We start from the raw sequence: 12,060 nt of genomic DNA, 5'->3' as shown, positions 1-12,060 counted from the left end.
TAGCCTAACCTCCTTTGTACCCTGCACTTTTCCTGGCCTCCTCTATGCTTTCTTCCTCCCTTCCTTCACCAAGGAACCTACGCCATGCCCTTCTAGGGCGACCCCGCCTCCTCTCCACAGGGACCCCTGCATCCACCCTCCCTCTCCCTTTTGCCTGCCCTACCTCCTCCTTTAGCCTGCACTCCCTCAGTCCCACTTCTCTGCTATGTTCCACAGCAACTGTACAAGGAGATTACCCCACTATCCCGTTTAAGTGCCGAAAGCAGGACTCGAACCCAGGCCCCCCCAGCGCTGTAACGCAAGCACTTAACCTCTAGGCCACTGCAGTTAGCTGGTATTTGGTGGAGCTGGGGGGCCAGATGTTCTATCCCCATTTTCTTCAGTGAACATGTTTCACAATGCAAATGGATATGCTCACAGGGGCATGCAGAAGAAAGATATATTCGCCCAAAAGCAACTTTCAGAAGCACAGCCGTTCGAATCCAATGTCTGGAATCTGCAGGGTGTTTTTTTTATTTTGTTTTAAAAGGGCATGTTTTTATTTTTTTAAAACCTTTATTTATTTATTTTTAAATGGCTATGAATTGCCCTGTGCAATCAGCCAACAGCTAATGCCCCTTCAATACCTGCATTCATACTAACAATTGTGCCTTTGTTTTCTGCACTCTGGCCTTGGTAACGGCCATAGAAAAGCTTGTTTCTCTGGCCCCAACTGACTGGAAAAAACGAGGGGAAAAGTGTAACCTCAGCAGCGCTGTGTGGGTATTTACAGATAATTTTCTCAGTGCAGTGGGCCCAACTACATTAGCATCAGGCCCCATTTGCTAGACAATCCTGGCTACACCTCTGGTGCTTCCTGACTCAACAACCCAATCACCCCTTCAGCCCTTCTTGCTCTGCTCGTCTCACAGCACCTCCCATAAGTGAGGAATGCATCTTTTGTTGGTAGATTTCCTTCATGAGGCTTAGCTAGGCCTGCATTCCTTTTCAAAGGGCCATAGAAGAGAGCAAAAAAGGAGAAGGCATAATAGAGCGGGAAGTAGGTGGAAGACGAGGGGTTAGGAGGGTTGGCAGTAAAGGAAACAGGGCCTGGCCTGGCAGAGAGTAAGACGTTAGGGAACACAATGAGCGAAGGAGGAAGAAAGATGCCTCAGGCATGTAGCTCTCTGACTCTTCCCCACCGAGCCTGCAGAAAGAGCCTTCCTATTCCTAGCTCTCTCCCGAATGGATACATTTGCATGGAAAGCCCAGAACTCATTTCAGTTAGCCAGAGGGTAAACAGAGGCCAGTGAGAGAGGCACACCCCTTCATTTCACTAGGCTTCTGGGGCTTCTGGGAGGAAAAAAGGCATCAGTATTCCAGCAAGATCATCGTCACCAAGGCCACCAACACTAGGGGATTACAGAGCATGCTGTGACACTCTCCAGGGCCTGGTTGGCCAGGCTTATGTTGAAGAGCACATATCCTAACCCTAAGCTACCTGGGTGGCTGCACAATAGAGGCTGCACCGGACATAGGGCTGTGCCCGTAAGGGCTGTGGTCGCGTTTGGGAGCATTCGCAGGGCGCAGACCTCTGCCCGTTTCCGACCAGGATGAGGCCCTCATTCTCAGTGGTGGAGCCAGCCACTCCAAAATTGAGGGTGTTAAAGGCAGAAAGCAGCCCTCTCACCCCCAGGACAAAGAGTGGGAAATGCTTGTTGCATCAAGAGTCTTTCAAATCTTTCACTTTTGAGAGCAGAGTGTTTACATTTAGGAATCATGAACAAGCAGCAATAAGAATGCATACAGTAGCACGGGCCAGAAGACTGCCCAGCGCATATCAGTACACCCCAATGACAAAGTCAAAGATTTAACTGACCTGCTTAGCTATTAGTGGCTGACACCTCACTATGATTATCATCTCTCCGTGAGGCAAAACATCCTCTGAATTGGGTTGAAAGATAGATATAATATGCCAAAGGAAGGCAACATGGAAATTCAGTTTCCTGCTCTCAGAGGAAGGAGGGTCGACAGCCCAATGTGTTAATGCACCTACTGCACCCTCCTATGTGTAGCCTGCAGGCGACACATTCAGTTGCTGGTGAGGTGCTGATACAGGTTTGCTCGCTATGCAGGGGCTGGTGGTCACCCCGCAGCACCTCGAGAAAGTGTCCTGTTTGAGTCCCAGGGCAATTATTGTATCAACCATGACCCGTAGAAAACACCTTTTCCCCTCGTTTTTTTCCAGTCAATTGGGGCCAGAGAGACAAACTTTTGTATGGGCGTTACCTAGGCCAGAGTGCAGAAAACAAAGGCACAACTGCTAGTAGGGATGCAGGTATTGAAGGGGCATTAGCTGTTGGCTGACCGCTCAGGGCAATGCATACCCATTTTCAATTAAAAAATATATTTTTTTAAATTTAAAGAAACATGCCCAGGAGACTGAGGACATTGGATTAGAACTCAGGTCTCCAGCATGCCAAGACCAAGTACTTACCACTTGAGCCACTGGTGGCTGTGCTCCTGAGGGTAGCTTTTGGGCGTATATATCTTTCTTCTGCATGCCCCCCCTTCCCCCCAGCATACCCATTTCAATTGTGAAACATGTTCACTGGAGCCAAGGAGGATAGAACATCTGGCCCCCTGCTCCACCAAACACCAGCTAACTGCAGTGGCCTAGAGGTTAAGTGCTTGCATTACAGCGCTGGGGGCATGGGTTCGAGTACTGCTTTCGGCACAGAAACGGAGTAGTTGGGGGGGACCTACAGTCCTTCTAAAAGGTTCAGTGGTTATGTAATGAGTTAGGGAGGGTGGAAGAAAGCAGAGAGGCAGGACTGTGGAGGTGGGGGAGAGGAAGTGCAGAGTAAATAAAGGGAAGGTAGGGCTGGATGAAGGGGTCTCTGTGGAGAAGAGGAAGGGGCTGGGGGGGTAGGAGGAGAGAAGCATGGGGATGCAGGATAAAGTGGGCCCCGGGGTAGTGTGAGGGGGGTAATAGGGCCCTGAATAGTGGAGGGGGGGGGAGTGTGTAAAAAGGAGGGTCCTAATGTGGTGAAAGGGGCCATTGAGGAGGGGGAAAAAAGGGTGCGAGGAGGATGGAATGGACCCCACAATGGGCTGACATTTTTTTCCTCATCCGGCACAACCCTTTAGCCTAACCTCCTTTGTACCCTGCACTTTTCCTGGCCTCCTCTATGCTTTCTTCCTCCCTTCCTTCACCAAGGAACCTACGCCATGCCCTTCTAGGGCGACCCCGCCTCCTCTCCACAGGGACCCCTGCATCCACCCTCCCTCTCCCTTTTGCCTGCCCTACCTCCTCCTTTAGCCTGCACTCCCTCAGTCCCACTTCTCTGCTATGTTCCACAGCAACTGTACAAGGAGATTACCCCACTATCCCGTTTAAGTGCCGAAAGCAGGACTCGAACCCAGGCCCCCCCAGCGCTGTAACGCAAGCACTTAACCTCTAGGCCACTGCAGTTAGCTGGTATTTGGTGGAGCTGGGGGGCCAGATGTTCTATCCCCATTTTCTTCAGTGAACATGTTTCACAATGCAAATGGATATGCTCACAGGGGCATGCAGAAGAAAGATATATTCGCCCAAAAGCAACTTTCAGAAGCACAGCCGTTCGAATCCAATGTCTGGAATCTGCAGGGTGTTTTTTTTATTTTGTTTTAAAAGGGCATGTTTTTATTTTTTTAAAACCTTTATTTATTTATTTTTAAATGGCTATGAATTGCCCTGTGCAATCAGCCAACAGCTAATGCCCCTTCAATACCTGCATTCATACTAACAATTGTGCCTTTGTTTTCTGCACTCTGGCCTTGGTAACGGCCATAGAAAAGCTTGTTTCTCTGGCCCCAACTGACTGGAAAAAACGAGGGGAAAAGTGTAACCTCAGCAGCGCTGTGTGGGTATTTACAGATAATTTTCTCAGTGCAGTGGGCCCAACTACATTAGCATCAGGCCCCATTTGCTAGACAATCCTGGCTACACCTCTGGTGCTTCCTGACTCAACAACCCAATCACCCCTTCAGCCCTTCTTGCTCTGCTCGTCTCACAGCACCTCCCATAAGTGAGGAATGCATCTTTTGTTGGTAGATTTCCTTCATGAGGCTTAGCTAGGCCTGCATTCCTTTTCAAAGGGCCATAGAAGAGAGCAAAAAAGGAGAAGGCATAATAGAGCGGGAAGTAGGTGGAAGACGAGGGGTTAGGAGGGTTGGCAGTAAAGGAAACAGGGCCTGGCCTGGCAGAGAGTAAGACGTTAGGGAACACAATGAGCGAAGGAGGAAGAAAGATGCCTCAGGCATGTAGCTCTCTGACTCTTCCCCACCGAGCCTGCAGAAAGAGCCTTCCTATTCCTAGCTCTCTCCCGAATGGATACATTTGCATGGAAAGCCCAGAACTCATTTCAGTTAGCCAGAGGGTAAACAGAGGCCAGTGAGAGAGGCACACCCCTTCATTTCACTAGGCTTCTGGGGCTTCTGGGAGGAAAAAAGGCATCAGTATTCCAGCAAGATCATCGTCACCAAGGCCACCAACACTAGGGGATTACAGAGCATGCTGTGACACTCTCCAGGGCCTGGTTGGCCAGGCTTATGTTGAAGAGCACATATCCTAACCCTAAGCTACCTGGGTGGCTGCACAATAGAGGCTGCACCGGACATAGGGCTGTGCCCGTAAGGGCTGTGGTCGCGTTTGGGAGCATTCGCAGGGCGCAGACCTCTGCCCGTTTCCGACCAGGATGAGGCCCTCATTCTCAGTGGTGGAGCCAGCCACTCCAAAATTGAGGGTGTTAAAGGCAGAAAGCAGCCCTCTCACCCCCAGGACAAAGAGTGGGAAATGCTTGTTGCATCAAGAGTCTTTCAAATCTTTCACTTTTGAGAGCAGAGTGTTTACATTTAGGAATCATGAACAAGCAGCAATAAGAATGCATACAGTAGCACGGGCCAGAAGACTGCCCAGCGCATATCAGTACACCCCAATGACAAAGTCAAAGATTTAACTGACCTGCTTAGCTATTAGTGGCTGACACCTCACTATGATTATCATCTCTCCGTGAGGCAAAACATCCTCTGAATTGGGTTGAAAGATAGATATAATATGCCAAAGGAAGGCAACATGGAAATTCAGTTTCCTGCTCTCAGAGGAAGGAGGGTCGACAGCCCAATGTGTTAATGCACCTACTGCACCCTCCTATGTGTAGCCTGCAGGCGACACATTCAGTTGCTGGTGAGGTGCTGATACAGGTTTGCTCGCTATGCAGGGGCTGGTGGTCACCCCGCAGCACCTCGAGAAAGTGTCCTGTTTGAGTCCCAGGGCAATTATTGTATCAACCATGACCCGTAGAAAACACCTTTTCCCCTCGTTTTTTTCCAGTCAATTGGGGCCAGAGAGACAAACTTTTGTATGGGCGTTACCTAGGCCAGAGTGCAGAAAACAAAGGCACAACTGCTAGTAGGGATGCAGGTATTGAAGGGGCATTAGCTGTTGGCTGACCGCTCAGGGCAATGCATACCCATTTTCAATTAAAAAATATATTTTTTTAAATTTAAAGAAACATGCCCAGGAGACTGAGGACATTGGATTAGAACTCAGGTCTCCAGCATGCCAAGACCAAGTACTTACCACTTGAGCCACTGGTGGCTGTGCTCCTGAGGGTAGCTTTTGGGCGTATATATCTTTCTTCTGCATGCCCCCCCTTCCCCCCAGCATACCCATTTCAATTGTGAAACATGTTCACTGGAGCCAAGGAGGATAGAACATCTGGCCCCCTGCTCCACCAAACACCAGCTAACTGCAGTGGCCTAGAGGTTAAGTGCTTGCATTACAGCGCTGGGGGCATGGGTTCGAGTACTGCTTTCGGCACAGAAACGGAGTAGTTGGGGGGGACCTACAGTCCTTCTAAAAGGTTCAGTGGTTATGTAATGAGTTAGGGAGGGTGGAAGAAAGCAGAGAGGCAGGACTGTGGAGGTGGGGGAGAGGAAGTGCAGAGTAAATAAAGGGAAGGTAGGGCTGGATGAAGGGGTCTCTGTGGAGAAGAGGAAGGGGCTGGGGGGGTAGGAGGAGAGAAGCATGGGGATGCAGGATAAAGTGGGCCCCGGGGTAGTGTGAGGGGGGTAATAGGGCCCTGAATAGTGGAGGGGGGGGGAGTGTGTAAAAAGGAGGGTCCTAATGTGGTGAAAGGGGCCATTGAGGAGGGGGAAAAAAGGGTGCGAGGAGGATGGAATGGACCCCACAATGGGCTGACATTTTTTTCCTCATCCGGCACAACCCTTTAGCCTAACCTCCTTTGTACCCTGCACTTCCTGGCCTCCTCTATGCTTTCTTCCTCCCTTCCTTCACCAAGGAACCTACGCCATGCCCTTCTAGGGCGACCCCGCCTCCTCTCCACAGGGACCCCTGCATCCACCCTCCCTCTCCCTTTTGCCTGCCCTACCTCCTCCTTTAGCCTGCACTCCCTCAGTCCCACTTCTCTGCTATGTTCCACAGCAACTGTACAAGGAGATTACCCCACTATCCCGTTTAAGTGCCGAAAGCAGGACTCGAACCCAGGCCCCCCAGCGCTGTAACGCAAGCACTTAACCTCTAGGCCACTGCAGTTAGCTGGTATTTGGTGGAGCTGGGGGGCCAGATGTTCTATCCCCATTTTCTTCAGTGAACATGTTTCACAATGCAAATGGATATGCTCACAGGGGCATGCAGAAGAAAGATATATTCGCCCAAAAGCAACTTTCAGAAGCACAGCCGTTCGAATCCAATGTCTGGAATCTGCAGGGTGTTTTTTTTATTTTGTTTTAAAAGGGCATGTTTTTATTTTTTTAAAACCTTTATTTATTTATTTTTAAATGGCTATGAATTGCCCTGTGCAATCAGCCAACAGCTAATGCCCCTTCAATACCTGCATTCATACTAACAATTGTGCCTTTGTTTTCTGCACTCTGGCCTTGGTAACGGCCATAGAAAAGCTTGTTTCTCTGGCCCCAACTGACTGGAAAAAACGAGGGGAAAAGTGTAACCTCAGCAGCGCTGTGTGGGTATTTACAGATAATTTTCTCAGTGCAGTGGGCCCAACTACATTAGCATCAGGCCCCATTTGCTAGACAATCCTGGCTACACCTCTGGTGCTTCCTGACTCAACAACCCAATCACCCCTTCAGCCCTTCTTGCTCTGCTCGTCTCACAGCACCTCCCATAAGTGAGGAATGCATCTTTTGTTGGTAGATTTCCTTCATGAGGCTTAGCTAGGCCTGCATTCCTTTTCAAAGGGCCATAGAAGAGAGCAAAAAAGGAGAAGGCATAATAGAGCGGGAAGTAGGTGGAAGACGAGGGGTTAGGAGGGTTGGCAGTAAAGGAAACAGGGCCTGGCCTGGCAGAGAGTAAGACGTTAGGGAACACAATGAGCGAAGGAGGAAGAAAGATGCCTCAGGCATGTAGCTCTCTGACTCTTCCCCACCGAGCCTGCAGAAAGAGCCTTCCTCTTCCTAGCTCTCTCCCGAATGGATACATTTGCATGGAAAGCCCAGAACTCATTTCAGTTAGCCAGAGGGTAAACAGAGGCCAGTGAGAGGGGCACACCCCTTCATTTCACTAGGCTTCTGGGGCTTCTGGGAGGAAAAAAGGCATCAGTATTCCAGCAAGATCATCGTCACCAAGGCCACCAACACTAGGGGATTACAGAGCATGCTGTGACACTCTCCAGGGCCTGGTTGGCCAGGCTTATGTTGAAGAGCACATATCCTAACCCTAAGCTACCTGGGTGGCTGCACAATAGAGGCTGCACCGGACATAGGGCTGTGCCCGTAAGGGCTGTGGTCGCGTTTGGGAGCGTTAGGGACGCGTGGAGGACGCAGGGCGCAGACCTCTGCCCGTTTCCGACCAGGATGAGGCCCTCATTCTCAGTGGTGGAGCCAGCCACTCCAAAATTGAGGGTGTTAAAGGCAGAAAGCAGCCCTCTCACCCCCAGGACAAAGAGTGGGAAATGCTTGTTGCATCAAGAGTCTTTCAAATCTTTCACTTTTGAGAGCAGAGTGTTTACATTTAGGAATCATGAACAAGCAGCAATAAGAATGCATACAGTAGCACGGGCCAGAAGACTGCCCAGCGCATATCAGTACACCCCAATGACAAAGTCAAAGATTTAACTGACCTGCTTAGCTATTAGTGGCTGACACCTCACTATGATTATCATCTCTCCGTGAGGCAAAACATCCTCTGAATTGGGTTGAAAGATAGATATAATATGCCAAAGGAAGGCAACATGGAAATTCAGTTTCCTGCTCTCAGAGGAAGGAGGGTCGACAGCCCAATGTGTTAATGCACCTACTGCACCCTCCTATGTGTAGCCTGCAGGCGACACATTCAGTTGCTGGTGAGGTGCTGATACAGGTTTGCTCGCTATGCAGGGGCTGGTGGTCACCCCGCAGCACCTCGAGAAAGTGTCCTGTTTGAGTCCCAGGGCAATTATTGTATCAACCATGACCCGTAGAAAACACCTTTTCCCCTCGTTTTTTTCCAGTCAATTGGGGCCAGAGAGACAAACTTTTGTATGGGCGTTACCTAGGCCAGAGTGCAGAAAACAAAGGCACAACTGCTAGTAGGGATGCAGGTATTGAAGGGGCATTAGCTGTTGGCTGACCGCTCAGGGCAATGCATACCCATTTTCAATTAAAAAATATATTTTTTTAAATTTAAAGAAACATGCCCAGGAGACTGAGGACATTGGATTAGAACTCAGGTCTCCAGCATGCCAAGACCAAGTACTTACCACTTGAGCCACTGGTGGCTGTGCTCCTGAGGGTAGCTTTTGGGCGTATATATCTTTCTTCTGCATGCCCCCCCTTCCCCCCAGCATACCCATTTCAATTGTGAAACATGTTCACTGGAGCCAAGGAGGATAGAACATCTGGCCCCCTGCTCCACCAAACACCAGCTAACTGCAGTGGCCTAGAGGTTAAGTGCTTGCATTACAGCGCTGGGGGCATGGGTTCGAGTACTGCTTTCGGCACAGAAACGGAGTAGTTGGGGGGGACCTACAGTCCTTCTAAAAGGTTCAGTGGTTATGTAATGAGTTAGGGAGGGTGGAAGAAAGCAGAGAGGCAGGACTGTGGAGGTGGGGGAGAGGAAGTGCAGAGTAAATAAAGGGAAGGTAGGGCTGGATGAAGGGGTCTCTGTGGAGAAGAGGAAGGGGCTGGGGGGGTAGGAGGAGAGAAGCATGGGGATGCAGGATAAAGTGGGCCCCGGGGTAGTGTGAGGGGGGTAATAGGGCCCTGAATAGTGGAGGGGGGGGGGGTGTGTAAAAAGGAGGGTCCTAATGTGGTGAAAGGGGCCATTGAGGAGGGGGAAAAAAGGGTGCGAGGAGGATGGAATGGACCCCACAATGGGCTGACATTTTTTTCCTCATCCGGCACAACCCTTTAGCCTAACCTCCTTTGTACCCTGCACTTTTCCTGGCCTCCTCTATGCTTTCTTCCTCCCTTCCTTCACCAAGGAACCTACGCCATGCCCTTCTAGGGCGACCCCGCCTCCTCTCCACAGGGACCCCTGCATCCACCCTCCCTCTCCCTTTTGCCTGCCCTACCTCCTCCTTTAGCCTGCACTCCCTCAGTCCCACTTCTCTGCTATGTTCCACAGCAACTGTACAAGGAGATTACCCCACTATCCCGTTTAAGTGCCGAAAGCAGGACTCGAACCCAGGCCCCCCCAGCGCTGTAACGCAAGCACTTAACCTCTAGGCCACTGCAGTTAGCTGGTATTTGGTGGAGCTGGGGGGCCAGATGTTCTATCCCCATTTTCTTCAGTGAACATGTTTCACAATGCAAATGGATATGCTCACAGGGGCATGCAGAAGAAAGATATATTCGCCCAAAAGCAACTTTCAGAAGCACAGCCGTTCGAATCCAATGTCTGGAATCTGCAGGGTGTTTTTTTTATTTTGTTTTAAAAGGGCATGTTTTTATTTTTTTAAAACCTTTATTTATTTATTTTTAAATGGCTATGAATTGCCCTGTGCAATCAGCCAACAGCTAATGCCCCTTCAATACCTGCATTCATACTAACAATTGTGCCTTTGTTTTCTGCACTCTGGCCTTGGTAACGGCCATAGAAAAGCTTGTTTCTCTGGCCCCAACTGACTGGAAAAAACGAGGGGAAAAGTGTAACCTCAGCAGCGCTGTGTGGGTATTTACAGATAATTTTCTCAGTGCAGTGGGCCCAACTACATTAGCATCAGGCCCCATTTGCTAGACAATCCTGGCTACACCTCTGGTGCTTCCTGACTCAACAACCCAATCACCCCTTCAGCCCTTCTTGCTCTGCTCGTCTCACAGCACCTCCCATAAGTGAGGAATGCATCTTTTGTTGGTAGATTTCCTTCATGAGGCTTAGCTAGGCCTGCATTCCTTTTCAAAGGGCCATAGAAGAGAGCAAAAAAGGAGAAGGCATAATAGAGCGGGAAGTAGGTGGAAGACGAGGGGTTAGGAGGGTTGGCAGTAAAGGAAACAGGGCCTGGCCTGGCAGAGAGTAAGACGTTAGGGAACACAATGAGCGAAGGAGGAAGAAAGATGCCTCAGGCATGTAGCTCTCTGACTCTTCCCCACCGAGCCTGCAGAAAGAGCCTTCCTATTCCTAGCTCTCTCCCGAATGGATACATTTGCATGGAAAGCCCAGAACTCATTTCAGTTAGCCAGAGGGTAAACAGAGGCCAGTGAGAGAGGCACACCCCTTCATTTCACTAGGCTTCTGGGGCTTCTGGGAGGAAAAAAGGCATCAGTATTCCAGCAAGATCATCGTCACCAAGGCCACCAACACTAGGGGATTACAGAGCATGCTGTGACACTCTCCAGGGCCTGGTTGGCCAGGCTTATGTTGAAGAGCACATATCCTAACCCTAAGCTACCTGGGTGGCTGCACAATAGAGGCTGCACCGGACATAGGGCTGTGCCCGTAAGGGCTGTGGTCGCGTTTGGGAGCATTCGCAGGGCGCAGACCTCTGCCCGTTTCCGACCAGGATGAGGCCCTCATTCTCAGTGGTGGAGCCAGCCACTCCAAAATTGAGGGTGTTAAAGGCAGAAAGCAGCCCTCTCACCCCCAGGACAAAGAGTGGGAAATGCTTGTTGCATCAAGAGTCTTTCAAATCTTTCACTTTTGAGAGCAGAGTGTTTACATTTAGGAATCATGAACAAGCAGCAATAAGAATGCATACAGTAGCACGGGCCAGAAGACTGCCCAGCGCATATCAGTACACCCCAATGACAAAGTCAAAGATTTAACTGACCTGCTTAGCTATTAGTGGCTGACACCTCACTATGATTATCATCTCTCCGTGAGGCAAAACATCCTCTGAATTGGGTTGAAAGATAGATATAATATGCCAAAGGAAGGCAACATGGAAATTCAGTTTCCTGCTCTCAGAGGAAGGAGGGTCGACAGCCCAATGTGTTAATGCACCTACTGCACCCTCCTATGTGTAGCCTGCAGGCGACACATTCAGTTGCTGGTGAGGTGCTGATACAGGTTTGCTCGCTATGCAGGGGCTGGTGGTCACCCCGCAGCACCTCGAGAAAGTGTCCTGTTTGAGTCCCAGGGCAATTATTGTATCAACCATGACCCGTAGAAAACACCTTTTCCCCTCGTTTTTTTCCAGTCAATTGGGGCCAGAGAGACAAACTTTTGTATGGGCGTTACCTAGGCCAGAGTGCAGAAAACAAAGGCACAACTGCTAGCAGGGATGCAGGTATTGAAGGGGCATTAGCTGTTGGCTGACCGCTCAGGGCAATGCATACCCATTTTCAATTAAAAAATATATTTTTTTAAATTTAAAGAAACATGCCCAGGAGACTGAGGACATTGGATTAGAACTCAGGTCTCCAGCATGCCAAGACCAAGTACTTACCACTTGAGCCACTGGTGGCTGTGCTCCTGAGGGTAGCTTTTGGGCGTATATATCTTTCTTCTGCATGCCCCCCCTTCCCCCCAGCATACCCATTTCAATTGTGAAACATGTTCACTGGAGCCAAGGAGGATAGAACATCTGGCCCCCTGCTCCACCAAACACCAGCTAACTGCAGTGGCCTAGAGGTTAAGTG

The sequence above is a fragment of the Ambystoma mexicanum genome, chromosome 2q (genome assembly GCF_040938575.1).
Source record: "Ambystoma mexicanum isolate Mex_15411 chromosome 2q, UKY_AmexF1_1, whole genome shotgun sequence".
Classification (NCBI taxonomy): Eukaryota; Metazoa; Chordata; class Amphibia; order Caudata; family Ambystomatidae; genus Ambystoma; species Ambystoma mexicanum.
Note: the sequence above shows the minus strand (reverse complement) of the source record.